Consider the following 24,270-nt stretch of genomic DNA (forward strand, 5'->3'; position numbering starts at 1 on the left):
TTCTGCCGACCAAGGACGGGTCTTTTATTTCACCATTATTTAACCAGGTAGGCAGTTGATAACAAGTTCACATTTACAACTGCGACCTGGCCAAGATAAAACAAAGTAGTGTGACACAAACAACACAGAGTTACACATTGGATAAACAAAAGTACAGTTAATAACACAATAGAAAAATCTATATACAGTGTGTGCAAATGGAGTAAGGAGGTAAGACAATAAATAGGCCATAGTAGCGAACTAATTACAATTTAGCAAATTAACACTGGAGTGATAGATGTGCAGATGATGATGTGCAAGTAGAAATACTGGTGTGCAAAAGAGCAAAAAGTAAATAAAAACAATATGGGGATGAGGTAGGTAGTTGGATGAGCTATTTACAGATGGGCTGTGTACAGCTGCAGCAATCGGTAAGCTGCTCAGATAGCTGTGTTAGTTAGTTAGGGAGATATAAGTCTCCAACTTCAGCGATTTTTGCAATTCGTTCCAGTCATTGGCAACAGAGAACTGGAAGGAAAGGTTACCAAAGGAGGTGATGACTTTGGGAATGACCAGTGAAATATACCTGCTGGAGCGCGTGCTATGGATGGGTGTTGTTATGGTGACCAGTGAGCTGAAATAAGGAGGAGCTTTACCTAGCAAAGACTTGTAGATGACCTGGAGCCAGTGGGTCTGGCGACAAATATGTAGCGAGGGCCTGCCGACAAGAGCATACAGGTCACAGTGGTGGGTGGTATATGGGGCTTTGAAAGACTGCATCTAGTTTGCTGAGTAGAATGTTGGAGGCTATTTTGTAAATGACATCGCCGAGTCGAGGATCGGTAGGTTAGTCAGTTTTACGAGGGTATGTTTGGCAGCGTGGGTGAAGGAGGATTTGTTGTGAAATAGGAAGCTGATTCTAGATTTCATTTTGGATTGGAGAAGCTTAATATGTGAGTTTACAGTCTAGCCAGACACCTAGGTATTTGTAGTTGTCCACATATTCTAAGTCAGAACCGTCCAGAGTAGTGATACTTGTCGGGCGGGCGGGTGCGGGCAGCGATCGGTTGAAGAGCATGCATTTAGTTTTAAAAGCATTTAAGAGCAGTTGGAGGCCACAGAAGGAGAGTTGTATGGTATTGAAGCTCGTTTGGAGGTTTATTAAAACCTGTTGAGGACAGAGGGCGCTGTTTTCACTTTGGGGGGAAATCGTGCCCAATTTAAACGGCCTCGTACTCAATTCTTGCTCGTACAATATGCATATTATTATTACTATTGGATAGAAAACACTCTCTAGTTTCTAAAACCGTTTGAATTATATCTGTGAGTAAAACAGAACTCATTCTGCAGCACTTTTCCTGACCAGGAAGTGGAATGTCAGAAATATATGCTCTGTTCAACTTCCTGCCTATACATGGTCATGATACGTAAGAGTCTACGTACACTTCATACGCCTTCTTCTGGGTGTCAAGAGGCTGTGAGAGAATAAATTTTGTGTTTATCTTGGTCTGAGGTGGAATAAAAGCTATTTCTTTGACGTGACCGTCCACTTCCTGTTTCTGGAGCGCGCGAAAGAGGACATGGATATGGCTTCTGTTTTGCTCCCGTTATGGATGACTAACATCTCCGTCTTAGATTTTATTTGATACATGTGACCATATCATCGTAACGTATGTTTTTTCAATATAGTTTAATCAGATTATTGAAATTTTTTCGGGAGTTTTGCCGTGTTCCGTTCTCTGACTTTGTTGACGTTGGAGTGATCCGTGCCACTTGGCAAGTGCCCATGCTAAATGAAGAGAGATATTTGCCGTTCCAGATCAAAACAACGACTGTTCTGGACAAAGGACACCTTGTCCAACATTCTGACGGAAGATCACCAAAAGTAAGAAACATTTTATGATGCTATTTCTAATATCTGTCGTGCATGTGAACTGGTCGTGGGCGCCCAAGTGTTTCTGGCTATTGTGGCTACGCTAATATAGCGCTACATTTTGTTTTCGCTGTAAAACATTTAATAAATCGGAAATATTGTCTGGAATCACAAGATGCCTGTCTTTCAATTGCTGTACACTATGTATTTTTCAGAAATGTTTTATGATGAGTAATTAGGTATTTGACGTTGGTGTCTGTAAATATTATGGCTGCTTTCGGTGCAATTTCTGATTGTAGCTGAAATGTAAACTATGATTTATACCTGAAATATGCAAATTTTTCAAACAAAACATATGCTATACAATAAATATGTTATCAGACTGTCATCTGATGAAGTTGTTTCTTGGTTAGTGGCTATTTATATCTTTATTTGGTCGAATTTGTGATAGCTACTGATGGAGTAAAAACTGATGGAGTAAGAATAGTGGTGTCTTTTGCTAACGTGGTTAGCTAATAGATTTACATATTGTGTCTTCCCTGTAAAACATTTTAAAAATCGGACATGTTGGCTTGATTCACAAGATGTGTACCTTTCATCTGGTGTCTTGGACTTGTTAATGTGTGAAAGTTAAATATTTAAAAAAAATATCTTTTGAATTTCGCGCCCTGCACTTGAGCTGGATGTTGTCATAAGTGTACCGGTGTCGGGCTGCAGCCATAAGAAGTTAAATTAGAAGCTCCAACTGTTTGGGCACAGACTTGGAAAGTATGACAGAGCTTTGCAGGCTATCTCTGCAGTTGATTGCAATTCCTCCCCTTTTGGCAGTTCTATCTTGAAGGAAAATGTTGTAGTTGGGGATGGAAATCTCTGAATTTTTTGGTGGCCTTCCTAAGCCAGGATTCAGACACGGCAAGGACATCAGGGTTGGCAGAGTGTGCTAAACAGTGAGTAAAACAAACTTAGGGAGGAGGCTTCTTATGTTAACATGCGTGAAACCAAGGCTTTAACGGTTACTGAAGTCAACAAATGAGAGCACCTGGGGACACACAGAACCTGGGTTCACCTCTACATCACCTGAGGAACAGAGGAGGAGTAGGTTGAGGGTACGGCTAAAGGCTATAAAAACTGATCATCTAGTGTGTTGGGGATAGAGAATAAAAGGAGCAGATTTCTGGGCGTGGTAGAATACATTCAGGGCATAAGGTACAGACATGGGTAAGGTAGGGTGCGGGTAGAGTGGAGGTAAACCAAGGCATTGAGTGACGATAAGAGAGGTTGCATCTCTGGACACACTAGTTATGTTGGGTGAGGTCCCTGCATGTGTGTGAGGAGGGACAAAATAGGTATCTGAGGCAGGTTGAGTGGGACTAGGGGCTCCACAGTAAAATAAAACAATGATACGTATCCTAAACAACAGTATACAAGGCATATTGACATTAGAGAGAGACATAAAGTAATCACAGGTGTTGATTGGGAGAGCTAGGTAAGACAAAGAGTAAGACAACAACAGCTAATCAGCTGAGACAACAACAACAGGTAAAATGGCGATGAATGGGCAGAGAGGGTCAGTTAACTACACACAAGGCCTGAGTTCGAGGCTGGTGCCAACACATTAACAAAATAAACAAAATGGAGTACCATGATTAATTTACAGTCCAGCAGGCATCAGCTACTGTATGTAGCCAAGTGATCATAGGGTCCAGTGAACCGCAATAGATGAAACAGGGAAGCCGCTAGGTAGTCGTTACTATGCTAGCAAGCGGGAGACATGGCGTTCGAAAGTTAGCAGGCCGGGGCTAGTAGAAGCGTCTTGATCGATGTCCGGCAAAGGCCGGTTGAGGGCACAATGGATGGAATCGTGATGGATCGGCGGGGCTCCGTGTCAACAAAGGGTCCAGGCCAGTTGGCAAAAGAGGTATTGTAGCTGGAGTAATTTTGTTTGCTAGCCTGGCTCGAGGCTAACTGGTACTAGCTTCGGGACAAGGGCGTCAGCCACTATAGTCACTCGGTAGCAGCTAGCAAGCTGCGATGATCCGATGCAAGGTTCAGAGCTTACGGCAAGAATCCGGTGATGTAGTGGATTCTAGTTGTGTTAGTGAAGAGTCCTGGAGGCATCAGCTGTGTAGCCGAGTGATCATAGGGTCCACTGAACAGGCCGGGAGATGGGCCTGGTTCAAGGCTAGCTTCGTGGCTGGGCCTCTAGCAGTTGTAAAGGCCGCTAGCAGTGGCTAACAATGACTAAATAGCTAGTAGCTAATTAGCTGGTTAGCTTCCGATGGAGGTTCTGGCTATAAGGTCTAAAAATAGCAGATCCGTGTCACATTGGGTGAGGCGGGTTGCCGGAAGGCATATTTAATTTAAAAATGGAAAAAGAGATTGAAATATATACAAAAAAAGACAAAAAAAACTAAATTTACACGGGAGAACGACAAACAACGTCTGCACTACTACTCCATCTTGGAATGAGGAGTTATTTGGCATAGCAGCTAGCGGGTTTGTCTTGAACGCAGCTCGCGACGCAGTTAGCCATTGTGGCTGGGACCGCGGATTGACCCGGGTTTGTGGCTGTCTAGATCCCTGCTGTTTGTTGTTTTCAATCTTCCCGTGACCTGCCCTGTCTGGAACTATGAGGAGTAACAGAACAACCTACTTTGCTAGCTACCATGACAAAAACCAAAGCCGGAGTACCGTTGAGGACAGTGGTGTCTCACAATCGCACGTGAAGGATCTTTTAAACGACGAAAAAAGACCGACAAGCAGTTGTTACAACAACAAGAAAATAGCTTCAAGTGTTTTGTCCAAATACTTGTGGATTCTACTAATAAAAGAATGGACAACCTGACCAGAAAGGTCCAGGACCTGAAGAACAGTTTGCAGTTCTCCCAGGGTCAGCTTGATGAGTTGAAAGATGAGAACGGCAAGATGACAGCAATCTGTAAGTCATTGAGAGAGGACATCAATTCTGTGTGTGAATCCATGATAACAATGACTACCTCGAGGGAAAATCAAGGCGGAACAACATGGTTGTGGACGGAATTGCAGAATCTCCACATGAGACCTGGACAGAGTCTGAGGACAAGGTGAGGGAAATGATCTCTGAGAAATTGAAGATGGATCACAGGAAGATTGAGGTGGAGTGCGCCCACAGGACTGGAAATCCCACCACTGGCCCAGGTGATAGGCCCAGGCCGATAGTGGTCAAGTTCCTGAGGTTAAAGTACAAGGTAGCTGTTCTGGAAAGAGCCAAGAACTTGAGATGAACGTATATCTTCTTCAACGAGGTCTATCCTGAAGCTGTGCACCAGAAGAGGAAATAACTGATCCCAGCCATGAAAGCTGCCAGAGCGCGTGGGGACATTGCTTACATCCGCTATGACAAGCTCATTGTCCACCCTCCCTCCCAGAAGCCTGGAAGGGATGAGAGAGCCAAGCCTATGGGTTCGTATCTTTAACCCCGCAGCACACACACACAACAATTGACTGCTAAATGTATATATTTTTTCTCTTGCTTTGTTTACTCTTTTCAGTATTATGTCTATCTATGATAAGCTACCCAGGAAAGAGCTGAAAATAGCCCAAAATAATATATGTAGCCTTATAAATAATGATCATGAAATCAATAACTTGCTAACATCAGATAACATTCATACTGTATATTAGTAATTTCTGAGACTCACTTAGATAATTCATTTGATGATACAGCTGTAGCAATACAAGGATATAACATCTATAGAAGAGACAGAAAGGCTTATGGGGAGGTGTTGCTGTATATATTCAGAGCCATATCCCTGTAATGCTTAGAGAAGATCTTATGTCAAGTGTTACTAAAGTGTTGTGGTTGCAGGTTCACTTGGCACATTAAAGCCTTTTTAGTATCTAAATAAAATGGGTGAAATGTTTGATTGTGTATGTGATGTTAACAGAGAGGTCTACTTTCTTGGGGACCTGAATATTGACTGGTTTTCGTCAAGCTGTCTGCTCAAGAGGGAGCTTCTTACTGTAACCAGTGCCTGTAATCTGGTTCAGGTTATTAATCAATCTACCAGGGTGTTTGCAAACACTACAGGAACAAGATCATCCATATGTATCGATCACATTTTTACTAATACTGTAGAACTTTGTTCTAAAGCTGTATGCATACCCACTGGATGCAGTGATCACAATATAGTGGCTATATCCAGGAAAGCCAAAGTTCCAACAGCTGGGTCTAAAATAGTGTACAAAAGATTTTGCTGTGACTCTTACAGTGAGGGAAAAAAGTATTTGATCCCCTGCTGATTTTGTACGTTTGCCCACTGACAAAGAAATGATCAGTCTATCATTTTAATGGTAGGTTTATTTGAACAGTGAGAGACAGAATAACAACAAAAATATCCAGAAAAACGCATGTCAAAAATGTTATAAATTGATTTGCATTTTAATGAGGGAAATAAGTATTTGACCCCCTCTCAATCAGAAAGATTTCTGGCTCCCAGGTGTCTTTCATACAGGTAACGAGCTGAGATTAGGAGCACACTCTTAAAGGGAGTGCTCCTAATCTCAGTTTCTTACCTGTATAAAAGACACCTGTCCACAGAAGCAATCAATCAATCAGATTCCAAACTCTCCACCATGGCCAAGACCAAAGAGCTCTCCAAGGATGTCAGGGACAAGATTGTAGATCTACACAAGGCTGGAATGGGCTACAAGACCATTGCCAAGCAGCTTGGTGAGAAGGTGACAACAGTTGGTGCGATTATTCGCAAATGGAAGAAACACAAAAGAACTGTCAAACTCCCTTGGCCTAGGACTCCATGCAAGATCTCACCTCGTGGAGTTGCAATGATCATGAGAACGGTGAGGAATCAGCCCAGAACTACACAGGAGGATCTTGTCAATGATCTCAAGGCAGCTGGGACCATAGTCACCAAGAAAACAATTGGTAACACACTACGCCGTGAAGGACTGAAATCCTGCAGCGCCCGCAAGGTCCCCCTGCTCAAGAAAGCACATATACATGCCCGTCTGAAGTTTGCCAATGAACATCTGAATGATTCAGAGGACAACTGGGTGAACGTGTTGTGGTCAGACGAGACCAAAATGGAGTTCTTTGGCATCAACTCAACTTGCCGTGTTTGGAGGAGGAGGAATGCTGCCTATGACCCCAAGAAACCATCCCCACCGTCAAACATGGAGGTGGAAACATTATGCTTTGGGGGTGTTTTTCTGCTAAGGGGACAGGACAACTTCACCGCATCAAAGGGACGATGGACGGGGCCATGTACCGTCAAATCTTGGGTGAAAACCTCCTTCCCTCAGCCAGGGTATTGAAAATGGGTCGTGGATGGGTATTCCAGCATGACAATGACCCAAAAAACACGGCCAAGGCAACAAAGGAGTGGCTCAAGAAAAAGCACGTTAAAACTTCTTGACACTAGGGGGGCGCCATTTCGACTTTGTAAAAATTCGTTCCCAAATTAAACTGCCTCGTACTCAATTCTTGCTCGTACAATATGCATATTATTATTACTATTGAATAGAAAACACTCTCTAGTTTCTAAAACCGTTTGAATTATATCTGTGAGTGAAACAGAACTGGACTTAGAGCAATTTTCCTATGTGTATGTGAGTGCCACATTTTGCTGGCTGTTCTGAGACCTGTGTATAAATCTGCCTGTCTTCTATTGGTTGAGATGCACTGCATACGCCTTCCCCTGGATGTTAGCGAATAGGGAGACTTGAAATGGAGTCTCTACGTAGATCTCAAAGGTTATAAATCACTTGGCAAAGACGTGTCTGCTCTTTTCCCTCTTCGCTGTGACGCACTAAGGACCTTGGCATATTGTACTAGAACCATCGGTTATAGATCTTAGACATTTCCGGCTGTGTTTTTATTCGATATAGGCTTTAAAGACATCATAATCTTGTTATTTTAAACCGAATTATATCAGTTTGTCAGTATATTGCGATTTTCGGGTATTTATTTGTGGGGCGTTCTAGGGGGTTGGGTATGTCTGGCCCACATGGCTAATGTTTAGTGCTAATTGCAACGTTGAAGACTACATTCTACAACCGAGCAACGATTCTTTTGGACAAAGGACACCTTTCCCAAGATTCTGATGAGAGTTCATCAAAAAGTAAGAACTATTTATGCTGATAATTCGTTGTTCTGTTGAAAAATGTCAAATGCATAAGCCGCCATTAATTGCAGTGCAGCCTCGCTTTATCGCACGCTGTATTTTGAAGTAACGTTAATTTTAAAAATGTAACCCAGCGATTGCATTAAGAACTAATTTGTCTTTCAATTGCTGTCCAACCTGTATTTTTTAGTCAAGTTTTGGAATAGTTACTGATTAGAATAGGTGCCTCTTCAAAGATTTCTCCTGACATTTTCTGGGCAGCTTTGCTACTTTTCTCATTGTATAACCACGATTTGTGGCGCTAAATATGCACATTTTCGAACAAACTCTATATGCATTGTGTAATATGATGTTATAGGACTGTCATCTGAAGAATTCTGAGAAGGTTAGTGAAAAAATTAATATATTTTGGTGGTTTATACGTTATTGCTATTTTGGCTTGAATCAATGCTGTTGTGATGTTTGCTATTGTGGTAAGCTAATATAACGCTATATTGTGTTTTCGCTGTAAAACACTTAGAAAATCTGAAATATTGGCTGGATTCACAAGATCTGTGTCTTTCATTTGCTGTACGCTGTGTATTTTTAAGGAATGTTTTATGATGAGTAATTAGATAATACACGATGGTCTCTGTAGTTATTCTAGTTGCTTTGGTGAGAGTTGTGATGGTGGCTGCAATGGTAAACTATGATTTATACCTGAAATATGCACATTTTTCTAACAAAACATATTTATTGTATAGCATATGTTATCAGACTGTCATCTGATGAAAGTGTTTCTTGGTTAGTGGCTATTTATATCTTTATTTGGTCGAATTTGTGATAGCTACTGATGCAGTAAGAAAAGGATGGAGTAAAAAAAGTGGTGTCTTTTGCTAACGTGGTTAGCTAATAGATTTACATATTGTGTCTTCCCTGTAAATCATTTTAAAAATCAGAAATGATGGCTGGATTCACAAGATGTGTATCTTTCATTTGGTGTCTTGGACTTGTGATTTCATGAACATTTTATTATATGATATCCCTGTGGCTTTAGGCTAGGCTATGCTAGTCAGCTTTTTTGATGGGGGGGATCCCGGATCCGGGTTTGTGAGGCGTTAGAGGTTAAGGTCCTGGAGTGGCCTAGCCAGTCTCCAGACCTTAATCCCATAGAAAATCTGTGGAGGGAGCTGAAGGTTCGAGTTGCCAAACGTCAGCCTCGAAATCTTAATGACTTGAAGAAGATCTGCAAAGAGGAGTGGGACAAAATCCCTCCTGAGATGTGTGCAAACCTGGTGGCCAACTACAAGAAACATCTGACCTCTGTGATTGCCAACAAGGGTTTTGCCACCAAGTACTAAGTCATGTTTTGCAGAGGGGTCAAATACTTATTTCCCTCATTAAAATGCAAATCAATTTATAACATTTTTGACATGCGTTTTTCTGGATTTTTTTGTTGATATTCTGTCTCTCACTGTTCAAATAAACCTACCATTAAAATTACAGACTGATCATTTCATTGTTAGTGGGCAAACGAACAAAATCAGCAGGGGATCAAATACTTTTTTCCCTCACTGTATGTAGATGATGTTAAAAATATGTGTTCGTCTGATGTGATTAATGAGGAGTATTCAGACGCTGCACTTGGTGAATTTACAAATTGCTTCTTCCAACCATTGATAAACAAGCACCTGTTAAAAATGGACTTTTAGAACTGTAAAGGCTCCATGGATTGATGAGGAATTGAAAAACTGTATGGTTGAAAGAGATGTGGCTAATAAGTCTGGCTGCACATCTGACTGGCTTACTTGCTGCAAATTGAGAAATGATGTGACTAAACTCAACAAAAAGAAGAAGAAACTGTATTATGAAGCCAAGATCAATTATATAAATTATGAAGGAAAAAAGTACTGGAGTACTTTAAGTGAAATCATCGAATCAGATGGCTTATTTATCACAAATCCACTTGATGTTACCAATTATTTGAATTAATATTTCATTGGCAAAGTGGGACAACTTAGGCAGGAAATGCCAACAATGAACAGTGAACAATTGTAGTCATGCATAAAAAACAAAAAAATTTAAGAAAAGCATTTCAAGTTTGAATTTTGTAAAGTTAGTGTGGGAGAAGCGGAAAAATTATGGTTATTGATGAATAATGGCAAACCTCCGGGCATTGACAATTTAGATGGAAAGCTACTGAGGATGGTAGCTGACTCTATAGCCACTCCTATCTCTCATATTTTTAATCTGAGCCTAGAGAAAAGTCTTTGTCCTCAGGCCTGGAGGCAAGCCAAAGTAATTTCGCTACCCAAGAGTGGTAAAGCAGACTTTACTGATTCTAACAGCAGACCTATAAGCTTGCTGCCAGCTTAGTGTTGTATTTGACCAAATACAGTGCTATTTCTCTGTAAATAAATTAACAACAGACTTTCAGCATGCTAATAGAGAAGGGCACTCAACATGTACTGCACTGACACAAATGTGTCTCGTGTCTGAACCATTGACTGCGACTCCACTTTTCTCTGTAGTTACATTTTTACTTTTGATTGCCTTACGGAGGGAATAACTACACTTTTTGTATTCAACCATATTCCCAGTCACCTTTTCATGGTTAAATGTGGTGGTTTACGCTTTCAGTTTTGTGCGAATGCTGCCGTCTTTCCACGGTTTCTAGTTTGGGTAGGTTTTAATAGTCACAGTGGAAATAACATTGCCTATACACTTCCTGAGGAACTCAGTCACCGTGTCCGTGTATATGTGACCTGTTTCAGGAACTAGGCGTATGTCGTGGGTCACTACTTCACAGGAGAGCCGTTTGAATGTAAACTTTTTTTAATCAAAATGCGTTTTTTGGCAGAAATGCCTTCTCGAATATGAGAACTTCCATGTGTCTTAGTAGCAAACTTGACTTCCATCTGAAAAAACAAATAAAACTGTTAAATTACGAGCCTAGTTGGTTTAGCCACAGAAAAAGCAAGCAGCCTTCCCGCTAGCCATGATTGGCTGAGATAATGAGTGGGCTAGAAATGCCGAGAGATCAGTTTGGATTGGTCTGCCAACACGCCTCTGTATATATGAGTGACTTTGCCTCCGGATATCCAACGACAGGAAATTTTGTGACCAGATATGCGATAACCCAGCATTTCCCTAAAACAGATGTCTTCTTTGGAAACGTACACTACATGTGTACTGACGTTGCTTCCAGAGGCAGTTTGGAACTCGGTAGTGAGTGTTGCAACCGAGGATAAACAATTTCTACACGCTATGCGCTTCAGAACTCAGTGGTCCCATTCTGTGAGCTTGTGGGGCCTACCACTTTGCAGCTGAACCGTTTTTGGTCCTAGATGTTTCCATTTCACAATGACAGCACTTACAGCTGACCGGAGCAGCTTTTGCAGGGCATACATTTGACAAACTGACTTTTTGGAAAGGTGGCATCCTATGACAGTGCCACCTCAACAAAATACTGTTGTCACAGCTTCTGCTGTACCTCCCCCATGCCTCAGAGGAAGAGGATGTAAATTAAGGCGAAAAGGAAACAACAGTGTCTCATTTACGAGAGGCAAAGTTCCTGGGCACAGTCTGAAGTCATTATACTGCATTGTGTCACAACCCAGCAAACCAAAATATGTCCTGTGAAAGTTCCCAGAACATTCCTTAGGTCCTGGCAAATGTTCTTATAACACAAAAACTGTCCAGTTGTGCTGATGATTATAGAATGTTTATTTTTGGGTGCAAAAAAACATATACATGATGTTACAAGAACTTTCCCAGATCACAATTAATGTTTTCATTAAAGGTTCCCATAAAGTGTTTTTAGGTTGTTGGAACATTGTGGGGATATGACAAGAAAGGTTCCCAAAACACTAAAACTGTCCAGTTGCGCTGACATTCAGATAATGTTTGTATCAGGGTGCACAAAACATTATTTTGATGTTGCAAGAATGTCCTACGAGTTTTGCAAAGTTGGTAGAATCTTATTCAAAATTATTCACAGCTGTAATGGCTGCCTCAAGGTGCTTCCTCCAAGTTCTAACTCTGGGGTGTGAAGCAATACGCAATCAAGACTGTTTATATTTTTTATTAATTTGGAAGATTATATGATGTTCTTTAAAAATGTGGAGTAGGTTGTGTAGATTGGTAGTCTTAGCAATTAATGTTATTTTTCAATGACACAAACTCCAAAGCAAATCAGGGGGAGAAAAATAGGTTTATTTGAGAAGGACAAATCAAGATGTTATGCTGGGAGGTAGATGTTCAGTCTCCCCTGTCCTCAGCTTTTCTCCACCGAACAAAGGAACAGGATGCCATTTATCACCCCCCACCCTAGTCTGACGTTGACCAATCAGAAGTCCTTGCAGTACAACTGGACCAATGGCCAATTAACCCAATTAACTAAGTATCCTGCTCCCGACACAATGTACAAACCGTAGCACACGTAGCTCTGAGTTCAGGACTGACATTCCACATATTCTAAACAGCTGTTGAACTGAAGACCAACTATTTACATCGACAATTCCCTATTGACCATTAGTGCTATATTTAGTTTAGTAGTCTCGTCCTCTCATCCTCTGTGTTGTGTATTTATCTTCAAAATATTCTTACAGGTATGGAAACAAATCAAATGTATACCCCCCCCCCCCCCCCACACACCCCATTTTGTAACCTCTTCATCTTTTATTCACTTCCCATCGATGACCCATTTGTTCAAAGCCACACACAAACTCAAAGCAATTGCTAAGTGTACAAACAAGAGGCAGCAGAAGACAAAAGCAAGACGAAAATAGCAGCATCCGTCCTTCACCTTTGGGAACAGCCATATATTTCCAGAGGTTCTCTCCTAGTCTGGCCTCTCCTTCCTGTTCCTTTGGGGTGACCTAGGAACAATTCGTCAAGCAATTTTTCAGCGTCACAGCCTCCGGGAGCTATAATTTGCCTCAATAAATGAGCAGCGCTCCGCCTGGATCGTATATTCACGTGTCAAGCATTGCTGCTGGGTTGGGTCTCTGTGATCAGCAGTGAAATGCTGGGTATTGGGCCCTGAGAAATTGCCTGGTAAAATCTACCACCTCGCTCGGCCGGTGGCCCGAGGAGGCTCGTGTGAGAGAACCTGTCAAAACCGCTCACAGCTCACCTGGCTGACAATCTCAATGCAAGCTTCTGCTGTACGTCTTTGAGGCTATGGATGTGACATAACCCAAGGCAGGGTCCGCTGATATCTATCTCTGAGTGTAGTGGCTTCAGGTAAACTTTTTGTTAGACTTTTGTCAACATACAGTATCAGTGTGATTCTGGTGGCTCAACCCATTTCTCAACATATTGAATCATGATTACTCTGTATATTGCTTATTTTCTGCTGTCTGCTTTTCTACGCTCAATGTTTTAGACATTTTACACAATACTCCTTTCATTTATTTGGTGTTGAAAGTGATACAATCTTCCAAGGTATACCAAGTCCATTGACTAACTATCTTCAACACAAAGTTTATAGAATTGGGTGCATGTTGTCCGTTTGAGATATGCAGTGTTTTTTTCTGAGAGTTGAAGTGTCTCCTTTTCTGCGTTCTGAACAAAATACCAAAACCATGTAATGCGTAATCTTTTCCCACAACGCACCCATTACTTCCCTGAGGTGTGTGCGATGAAAATATGGACGTAGTTTTGTGCTTATCTTGCTTTCCCAAGCACATCATTGAAAGGCTATTACAAAATAGACCTTCTAGTGCTGAGCGATAAGTGCTTTTTGAGGTCACTTTGGTTTCGGTTTGGAAAATATATACATATATATATATACAGTCAAAAGTTTGAAAGGACCTACTCATTCCAGGGTTTTTCTCTATTGTTACTATTTTCTAAATTGTAGAATAATAGTGAAGACATCAAAACTATGAAATAACAGATATGGTATTATATAGTAACCAAAAAAGTGTTTAAAAAAAATCTAAATATATTTTATATTTTATATTATTCAAAGTAGCCACCCTTTGCCTTGATAACAGCTTTTGCACACTCTTGGCATTTTCTCAACCAGCTTCACCTGGAATGCTTTTCCAACAGTCTTGAAGGAGTTCCCACATATGCTGAGCACATGTTGGCTGCTTTTCCTTCACTCTGCGGCCCAACTCATCCCAAACCATTTCAATTGGGTTGAGGTTGGGTGATTGTAGAGGTCAGGTCATCTGATGCAGCACTCCATCACTCTCCTTCTTGGACAAACAGCCCTTACACAGCCTGCAGGTGTTTTGGGTCAAAGTCCAGTTCAAAAACAAATGATAGTCCCACTAAGTGCAGACCAGATGGGATAGCGTATTGCTGCAGAATGTTGTGGTAGCCATGCTGGATAAGTGTGCCTTGAATTCAAAATAAATTGATTTCTGTGACTTTACTTTACTTTGATTATTCTGATGACTGTTATTTATTTAATCCACTAACTATGTTTAAATGTTAACCGATTAAATTAATTATGTAACAATTAACTCATTAGTATTTAGGGCACCACGGAAGAGGTTGTTTAAGTTCTTAGGGCTGCAATCCCGTTAACGGGATGATATGACAACAGCCAGTGAAAGTGCAGGGCGCCAAATTCAAACAGAAATCTCATAATTCAAATTCCTCAAACATACAAGTATCTTATACAATTTTAAAGCTTCTCTTGTTGTTAATCCCACCACAGTGTCCGATTTCAAAAACACTTTACAGCGAAAGCATCACAAATGATTATGTTAGGTCTGCACCTAGCCACAGACACCCATACAGCCATTTTCCAGCCAAGGAGAGTGTTACAAAAGTCAGAAATAGCATTACAATTAACTTCTTATGGCTGCAAGGGGCAGTATTGAGTAGCCTGATAAAATGTGTCCATTTCAAACGGCCTCGTACTCAATTCTTGCTCGTACAATATGCATATTATTATTACTATTGGATAGAAAACACTCTCTAGTTTCTAAAACCGTTTGAAATATTTCTCTGAGTGAAACAGAACTCATTCTGCAGCACTTTTCCTGACCAGGAAGTGGAACGTCTGAAATCGATGCTCTGTTCTTCTTCATGCCTATACATGGGCACAAGACCTATTAGTATACATACACGTCATACACCTTCCTCTGGGTGTCAAGAAGGCTGTGAGAGAAGAAATGAGGTGATTATCTCGATCTGGGATGGAATAAATCCTCTTGGAATGACGTGTACCCCAGTTCCGGTACTCTGAAGAACGCGATTTGGACAGTGGGGTTGCCTTTTGTTTTGCTGACGTTATAGGCGACTATTATTTCCGGCTTTGATTTTATTTGATACATGTCACCATATCATCGTAAAGTATGTTTTTTCAATATAGTTTCATCAGATTATTGAAATTTTTTCGGGAGTTTTGCCGTGTTCCGTTCTCTTCCGTTTGTTTACATGGAGAGATCCGTGCAACCCGGCTAGCGCGCTTGCTAAATGGAGAGAGAAAGTTGCCATTCTGAATCCAAACAACGACTCATCTGGACAAAGGACACCTTGTTCAACATTCTGATGAAAGATCAGCAAAAGTAAGACCCAATTTATGATGTTATTTCATATATCTGTCGTAGTCGCCGGCGCCCAAGTGTTTCTGGCTATTGTGCTAAGCTAATATAACGCAACATTTTGTTTTCGCTGTAAAACACTTAATAAATCGGAAATATTGTCTGGCATCACAAGATGCCTGTCTTTCATTTGCTGTACACTATGTATTTTTCAGAAATGTTTTATGATGAGTAATTAGGTATTTGACGTTGGTGTCTGTAAATATTATGGCTGCTTTCGGAGAAGTGCAATTTCTGAATGTAGCTGCAATGTAAACTATGATTTATACCTGAAATATGCACATTTTTCGAAAAAAACATATGCTATACAATAAATATGTTATCAGACTGTCATCTGATGAGGTTGTTTCTTGGTTAGTGGCTATTTATATCTTTATTTGGCCGAATTTGTGATAGCTACTGAAGGAGTCAAAAACTGATGGAGTAATAAAAGTGGAGTCTTTTGCTAACGTGGTTAGCTAATAGATTTACATATTTTGTCTTCCCTGTAAAACATTTTAAAAATCGGACATGTTGGCTGGATTCACGAGATGTGTACCTTTCATATGCTGTATTGGACTTGTTAATGTGTGAAAGTTAAATATTAAAAAAAAATATCTTTTGAATTTCGCGCCCTGCACTTGAAGTGGCTGTTGTCATAAGTGTACCGACGTCGGGCTTGCACGCCAAACAGGTTAATCACTTACCTTTGATGATCTTCATCTGGTGGCACTCCCAGGTCTCCATGTTAGACAATAAATGTTTGTTTTGTTCGATAATGTCCCTCTTTATGACCAAATACCTCCTTTTTGTTCGCACGTTTTGTCCAGTAATCCAGTAATAAAATGCGCGTGAACTAAGTCCAGACGAAAAGTCAAAAAAGTACAATAAAAGATAGTAGAAACATGCCAAATGATGTTTAAAATCAATCCTACGGTAGTTTCTGTCATAAATAATCAATAATATTTCAACCGGACAAAAGCTTCGTCAATAGCAAAGGAGAAACAAGAAAGGCGCGTTCCCGATCAGGGCGCATGGCTGATGAATGGACATTTCCACTGGCCACTGATTGAAAGTGCTGTATCTCCCTCATTTTTCAGAGTAAAAGCCTGAAACAATGCCTAAAGACTGGCCACATGTAGAGGAAGACACGGAGCTCGTGAACTGGGTCCTAAGTCTTTGTATGGTGGATAGGCTTTCAATGGAAAAACAGCCTTTCAAAATAATAGTACTTCCTGGTTGGATTTTCCTCGGGTTTTCGCCTGCCATATCTGTTCTGTTATACTCACAGACATTGTTTTAACAGTTTTGGAAACTTTAGTGTTTTCTATCCAAATCTATATGCATATCCCATCTTCTGGGCCTGAGTAGCGGGCACGCTTTTCATCCAAAATTCCGAACGCTGCCCCGTACCCTAGTGAAGTTAAGCCACTTTAAACGTGGGCTTTCCTGGTCTAAAAAAATGTGAGTTTATTTTTTCACCTCGTGCTGTGGTTCAAAGTTCCAACCATTTCAAACTTGTAGCTACTGCTCCACGCTTTTCTGGTCTAATGTTAAATTCTTCTGGCTGCAAGCCCGAGGCCGCCCACAATATGACAACAGCCACTTCAAGTGCAGGGCGCGAAATTCAAAATATATTTTTTAGAAATATTTAACTTTCACACATTAACAAGTCCAATACAGCAAATGAAAGGTACACATCTTGTGAATCCAGCCAACATGTCCGATTTTTAAAATGTTTTACAGCGAAAACAGCACGTATATTTATGTTAGCTCACCACCAAATACAAAAAAGGACAGACATTTTTCACAGCACAAGTAGCATGCACAAAGCCAACCTAACTAACCAAGAACCAACCAAACTAACCAAGAAACAACTTCATCAGATGACAGTCTTATAACATGTTATTCAATAAATCTATGTTTTGTTCGAAAAATTTGCATATTTCAGGTATAAATCATAGTTTACATTGCAGCTACAATCAGAAATTGCACCGAAAGCAGACAGAATAATTACAGACACCAACGCCAAATACCTAAATACTCATCATAAAACATTTCTGAAAAATACATAGTGTACAGCAAATGAAAGACAGGCATCTTGTGATTCCAGACAATATTTCCGATTTATTAAGTGTCTTACAGCGAAAACACAATATAGCGTTATATTAGCTTACCACAACAGCCAAAAACACAAGCCATTTCCCAGCAGTAAAAGTTAGCGATCGTAACAAACCAGTAAAAGATATATAATTTTTGACTAACCTTGATATTCTTCATCAGATGACAGTCCTATAACATCAGGTTATACATACACTTATGTTTTGTTCGAAAATGTGCATATTTAGAGCTGAAATCAGTGGTTATACATTGTGCTATCGTAGCTACTTTTTCCCACAACGTCCGGATATTTTTCTGACACTTTTTCTGACACACATATTCTGACCAAATAGCTATTCATAAACATAACTAAAAAATACATGTTGTATAGGAAATGATAGATCCACTAGTTCTTAATGCAATCGCCGTGTTAGAATTCTAAAAATAACTTCATTTCGACATACAGCTTCGGTATAGCTAGAGTACCCAAAAGCTGGGCGCCGACGACTAGTTCACATGTACGACAGATATATGAAATAGCATCATAAAATGTTTCCTACTTTTGCTGATCTCTCATCAGAATGTTGGACAAGGGGTCCTTTGTCAAGAACAATCGTTGTTTGGATTTAGAACGGCCTCTTTCCCTCTCGATTTAGCAAGCGCACTAGCCAAGTGGCACGAATCTCTCCATGTCAACAAACGGAAGAGAACGGAACACGGCAAAACTCCCGAAAAAATGTCAATAATCTGATTAAACTATATTGAAAAAACATACTTTACGATGATATGGTCACATGTATCAAATAAAATCAAAGCCGGAGATATTAGTCGTCCGTAACGACAGCTTATCAGAAGGCAAATTCAGGTCCCTTGACGCGCTCTCCAGAAAACAGGAAATTGGTGACACGTCATAGAAAGAGCAATTATACGAGCCCAGATCAAGTTACACAGTTCATTTCTTCTCGCACTCCTTGTCGACATCTAGTGGAAGACGTATGAAGTGCATCTAAACGAATAAATCTCAAGGACTTTAATAGGCATCCCCTAGAAGAGAGCATCGATTTCAGATTTTCCACTTCCTGTCAGGAAGTTTGCTGCAAAAGGAGTTCTGTTTTACTCACAGATATAATTCAAATGGTTTTAGAAACTAGAGAGTGTTTTCTATCCAATAGTAATAATAATATGCATATTGTAAGAGCAAGAATTGAGTACGAGGCCGTTTGAAATGGGCACCTTTTATCCGGCTACTCAATACTGCCCCTGCAGCCCAAACAGGTTAATTTCGTTACCAAGGCTTTTTATGCACTCTGGCCAAAGGGGGTGGCTCCGTCTCACAACCTCACGCAGAGCATGGCTACTTACTTATGCACAGTATATAGGAGATAGATTGTCTTGTACAGTAGTTCTTCCTTTAAAAGTTTTGATCTTATGCCACGACCGTTTGTGGTAGATGGTGGCAGATTGTTGTGAATTGCGTCATTCTGGCAACAATGGCTGACACTTAAATAACGTTCCATAGAATTCCGTGGCGCCCCGCAAGCTCTGTTCCGGAACGCTGTAACTTTTAACTTAAAGGAAGAACCACTAAACTTCCTAAAATCACATTCATATCTTAACAAAAATACTTTACATACTTTTTCATAGTAAAAGCATAACATATTGGATGGAAACTTGACAAATTATAAGGGGATGTACTTTCCAAGTTACAGTATTTATACTGTTTTTAATGACATCACAAAATGAAAAGCAATATTACATTCCTTTTACATAGTTCCTCACTGACCAATTTTCCCCACTGACCATTTCTAACATAACATTGTTATGCAACATGTAAAGTGTCATGACGTGGCCCTTTCTGGGTATAGATCGTGGCATCCCCCTCTCTCCCTCTCTCTCCTACACCCAGGTTCTGTTACCTCAGGTCATAAATTCCTGGTGGAGACTCTCTCCCCCTGGCCATGCAGCAAGAGAGAAACATAGAGAGAACAATGAATTTCACATGGCAAACTCCTAAATCCCCAAAATGGGAATTTGATACAAAATGTCCACTTATGAGAAGGTGGGAATGGTCCGTGGACACTTAAGGGATGGGTATGATGACTGTTTTTCATTTGGTGACCTCAGAGAGGACAGGAACACCTCAAACACACAAAAATATATATCTGAATGTATACATTTCTCAATTATGGGGTTTGCATCTAATTATTGTATAAAATGAATAAGTAAAGATGAAACTAAACTCAGCAAAAAAAGAAACACCCTCTCACTGTCAACTGCGTTTATTTTCAGCAAAATATTTCTATGAACATAACAAGATTCAACAACTGAGACATAAACTGAACAAGTTCCACAGACATGTGACTAACAGAAATTGAATAATGTGTCCCTGAACAAAGGGGGTCAAAATCAAAAGTAACAGTCAGTATCTGGTGTGGCCATCAGCTGCATTAAGTACTGCAGTGCATCTCCTCCTCATGGACTGCACCAGATTACCCGTTCTTGCTGTGATATGTTACCCCACTCTTCCACCAAGGCACCTGCAAGTTCCCGGACATTTCTGGGGGGAATGGCCCCTAGCCCTCACCCTCCGATTCAACAGGAAAATGGGCCTCAGGATCTCATCACGGTTTCTCTGTTCACAACGTTGACATAAGCAAACCGCTCGACCACACGATGCCAAACACGTGGTCTGCGCTTTTGAGGCTGGCAGGACGTACTACCAAATTCTCTAAAATGACATCAGAGGTGGCTTATGGTAGAGAAATTAACATTAAATTATCTGTCAACAGCTCTGGTGGCTATTCCTGCAGTCAGCATGCCAATTGCAGGGCCCTTCAAAACTTTAGACATCTGTGGCAAAACTTAACATTTATTTTATTTCCCCAGTACAAGGTTCACCTGTGTAATGATAATGCTGTTTAATCAGCTAACATAAATGTAATATTGTGTCGCTGAACAAATGGGGGCTCAGAATCAAAAGTAACAGTCAGTATCTGGTCTGGCCACCAGCTGCATTAAGTACTGCAGTGCATCTCCTCCTCATGTTCTGCACCAGATTTGGCAGTTCTGGCATTGAGATGTTACCCCACTCTTCCACCGAGGCATCTGCAAGTTCCTGGACATTTCTGGGGGGAATGGCCCAAGCACTCCCCCTCCGATCCAACAGGTCCCAGACGTGTTCAATGGGATTGAGATCCGGGCTCTTTACTGGCCATGGCAGAACACTGACATTCCTGTCTTGCAGGAAATCACACACAGAACGAGCAGTATGGCTGGTGGCATTGTCATGCTGGAGGGTTATGTCAGGATAAGCCTGCAGAAAGGGTACCACATGAGGGAGGAGGATGTCTTCCCTGTAACGCACAGCGTTGAGATTGCCTGCAATGACAACAAGCTCAGTCCGATGATGCTGTGACACACCTCCTCAGACCATGACGGATCCTCCACCTCCAAATCGATCCTGCTCCAGAGTACAGGCCTCGGTGTAACGCTCATTCCTTTGACGATAAACGCGAATCCGATCATCACCCCTTGTGAGACCAAACCGTGACTCGTCAGTGAAGAGCACTTTTTGCCAGTCCTGTCTGGTCCAGCGACGGTGGGTTTGTGCCCATAGGCGATGTTGTTGCCGGTGATGTCTGGTGAGGACCTGCCTTACAACAGGCCTACAAGCCCTCAGTCCAGCCTCTCTCAGGCTATTGCGGACTGTCTGAGCACTGATCGAGGGATTGTGCGTTCCTGGTGTAACTCGTGCAGTTGTTGTTGCCATCCTGTACCTGTCCCGCAGGTGGGATGTTTGGATGTACCGATCCTGTGCAGGTGTAGTTACACGTGATCTGCCACTGCGAGGACGATCAGCTGCCTGTCCTGTCTTAGGAATCTCACAGTACGGACAGCACAAATATTGTCTGTGAGTATAACAAAACTGATTCTGCAGGCGAAAACCTGAGAAAATCTTACCCGGAAGTGATATATATATTTTTTTAAATCTGTGTTTCCTGGCCCGTCTTTCTTCCATTTAAAGGGGTATCAACCAGATTCCAATGGCTTCCTCAGGCTGTGACCAGGCTTTAGACATAGTTTCAGGCTTTTATTTTGAAAAATTAGCGAGATTTTTCAAAAGTAGTCAGTTGTCCTCAGGTTAGTTCCTGCGCGAGAGAGGGTAGCGCTCCATTTTCTTTTTCTCTCTTATTGAGTAGGTTACAGTCCGGTTGAAATATTATCGATTATGTTTGTTAAAAACAACCTGGGGATTGATTATAAAAAACATTTGACATGTTTCTACGACCATTACATTTACATTTTACATTTAAGTAATTTAGCAGACGCTCTTATCCAGAGCGACTTACAAGTACATACATTCATACTTTTTTGTACTGGCCCCCCGTGGGAATCGAACCCACAACCCTGGCGTTGCAAGCGCCATGCTCTACCAACTGAGCTACACGGGACTACATTACGGATACTTTTTGGAATTTTCGTCGAACGGAACGAGGCTTTGGTTTTCTGAACATAACGCGCAACCCAAATGGCGTTTTTTTTGTTATAAAAGTAATATTTATCGAACAAAAAGAACATTTATTGTGTAACTGGGAGTCTCGTGAGTGCAAACATCCGAAGATTATCAAAGGTAAGCGATTAATTGTATTGCTTTTCTGACTTTCGTGACCATGCTAATTTGGGGCTAGCTGTTCTAGCATTGATTGATACACTCACAAGAGCTTGGATTTCTTTCTCTGTAAAGCATATTTTCAAAATATGACACGATAGGTGGAATAACAACAAGCTAAGCTGTGTTTTGCTATATTTCACTTGTGATTGCATGATTATAAATATTTTTAGTAATATTTTGCGCCCTGCAATTCAGCGGTTGTTTAGGAAAATGATCCCGTAAAAGGGATCCGTAGCGCAGAGAAGTTAAGTTATTTGGATTTTTTAAGAATTATCTTTGAAAGACAGGGTCCTGAAAAAGGTACATTTCTTTTTTTGCTGAGTTTATTTGTGAAATAATGAAATGTGATATTAACTTCTTATGGCTGCAGCCCGACACCGGTACACTTATGACAACAGCCAGCTCAAAGTGCAGGGCGCGAAATTCAAAAGATATATTTTTTTAAATATTTAACTTTCACACATTAACAAGTCCAATACAGCATATGAAAGGTACACATCTTGTGAATCCAGCCAACATGTCCGATTTTTAAAATGTTTTACAGGGAAGACACAATATGTAAATCTATTAGCTAACCACGTTAGCAAAAGACACCAGTTTTTTACTCCATCAGTAGCTATCACAAATTCGTCCAAATAAAGATATAAATAGCCACTAACCAAGAAACAACTTCATCAGATGACAGTCTGATAACATATTTACTGTATAGCATATGTTCTGTTAGAAAAATGTGCATATTTCAGGTATAAATCATAGTTTACATTGCAGCTACAATCAGAAATTGCACCGAAAGCAGACAGAATAATTACAGACACCAACGCCAAATAACCAAATACTCATCATAAAACATTTCTGAAAAATACATAGTGTACAGCAATTGAAAGACAGGCATCTTGTGATTCCAGACAATATTTCCGATTTATCAAGTGTTTTACAGCGAAAACAATAGAGCGTTATATTAGCTTACCACAATAGCCAAAAACACAAGCAATTTCCCAGTAGCAAAAGTTAGCGATCGTAACAAACAAGCAAAAGATATATAATTTTTGACTATAATCTGATTAAATTATATTGAAAAAACATACGTTACGATGATATGGTCACATGTATCAAATAAAATCTAAGACGGAGATGTTAGTCTTCCATAACGACAGCTAAACCGAAGGCAAATCCATGTCCTCTTTCGCGCGCTCCAGAAAATGGATGGTCACGTCATACAAAGAGCTTTTATTCCACCTCAGACCAAGATAAACACGAAATTTCTTCTCTCACCGCCTCTTGACATCCAGGGGAAGGTGTATGAAGTGCACGTAGACTCTTACGTATCATGCCCATGTATAGGCAGGAAGTAGAACAGAGCATCGATTTCAGTCTTTCCACTTCCTGGTCAGGAAATGTGCTGCAGAATGAGTTCTGTTTCACTCAGAGAAATAATTCAAACGGTTTTAGAAACTAGATAGTGTTTTCTATCCAATAGTAATAATAATATGCATATTGTACGAGCAAGAATTGAGTACGAGGCCGTTTGAAATGGGCACCTTTTATCTGGCTACTCAATACTCCCCCTGCAGCCCAAACAGGTTAAACCTTTAATGTGAGAGAATTGTAATCCCTTTAAAGTTTAACTAAGTCATTGGGCCGTCCCCGTGAGCACAGACATGATCTGGCGTCATAGACCCGCCTTTTCTATTGTTACGAATTAAACCACCTTCTGAGGAAATCCTCTTCAGACCACAAAAACCTCAGTATAAGCTAAGGTTGTAATTTGTGTTGAATTCCTAACCATACCGCGTGGAGCATTGGCTACATGGCTGGAAATGGTTAAACTCTGAGACTATCGATCCCTGCAGAATAAGAGCAAATCTTAGAAAATAATACTAGTCTGCAGCTAGAATTTGTCAACCTGGGATGTAACGACCAACAACCGCCGAAACATCTATGAGAACATTTCTGAATGGTACTCTGAAGCATTTCAATTCATATAATTATAGTAGTACT

The sequence above is a fragment of the Salvelinus namaycush genome, chromosome 18 (assembly GCF_016432855.1).
Source record: "Salvelinus namaycush isolate Seneca chromosome 18, SaNama_1.0, whole genome shotgun sequence".
NCBI lineage: Eukaryota > Metazoa > Chordata > Actinopteri > Salmoniformes > Salmonidae > Salvelinus > Salvelinus namaycush.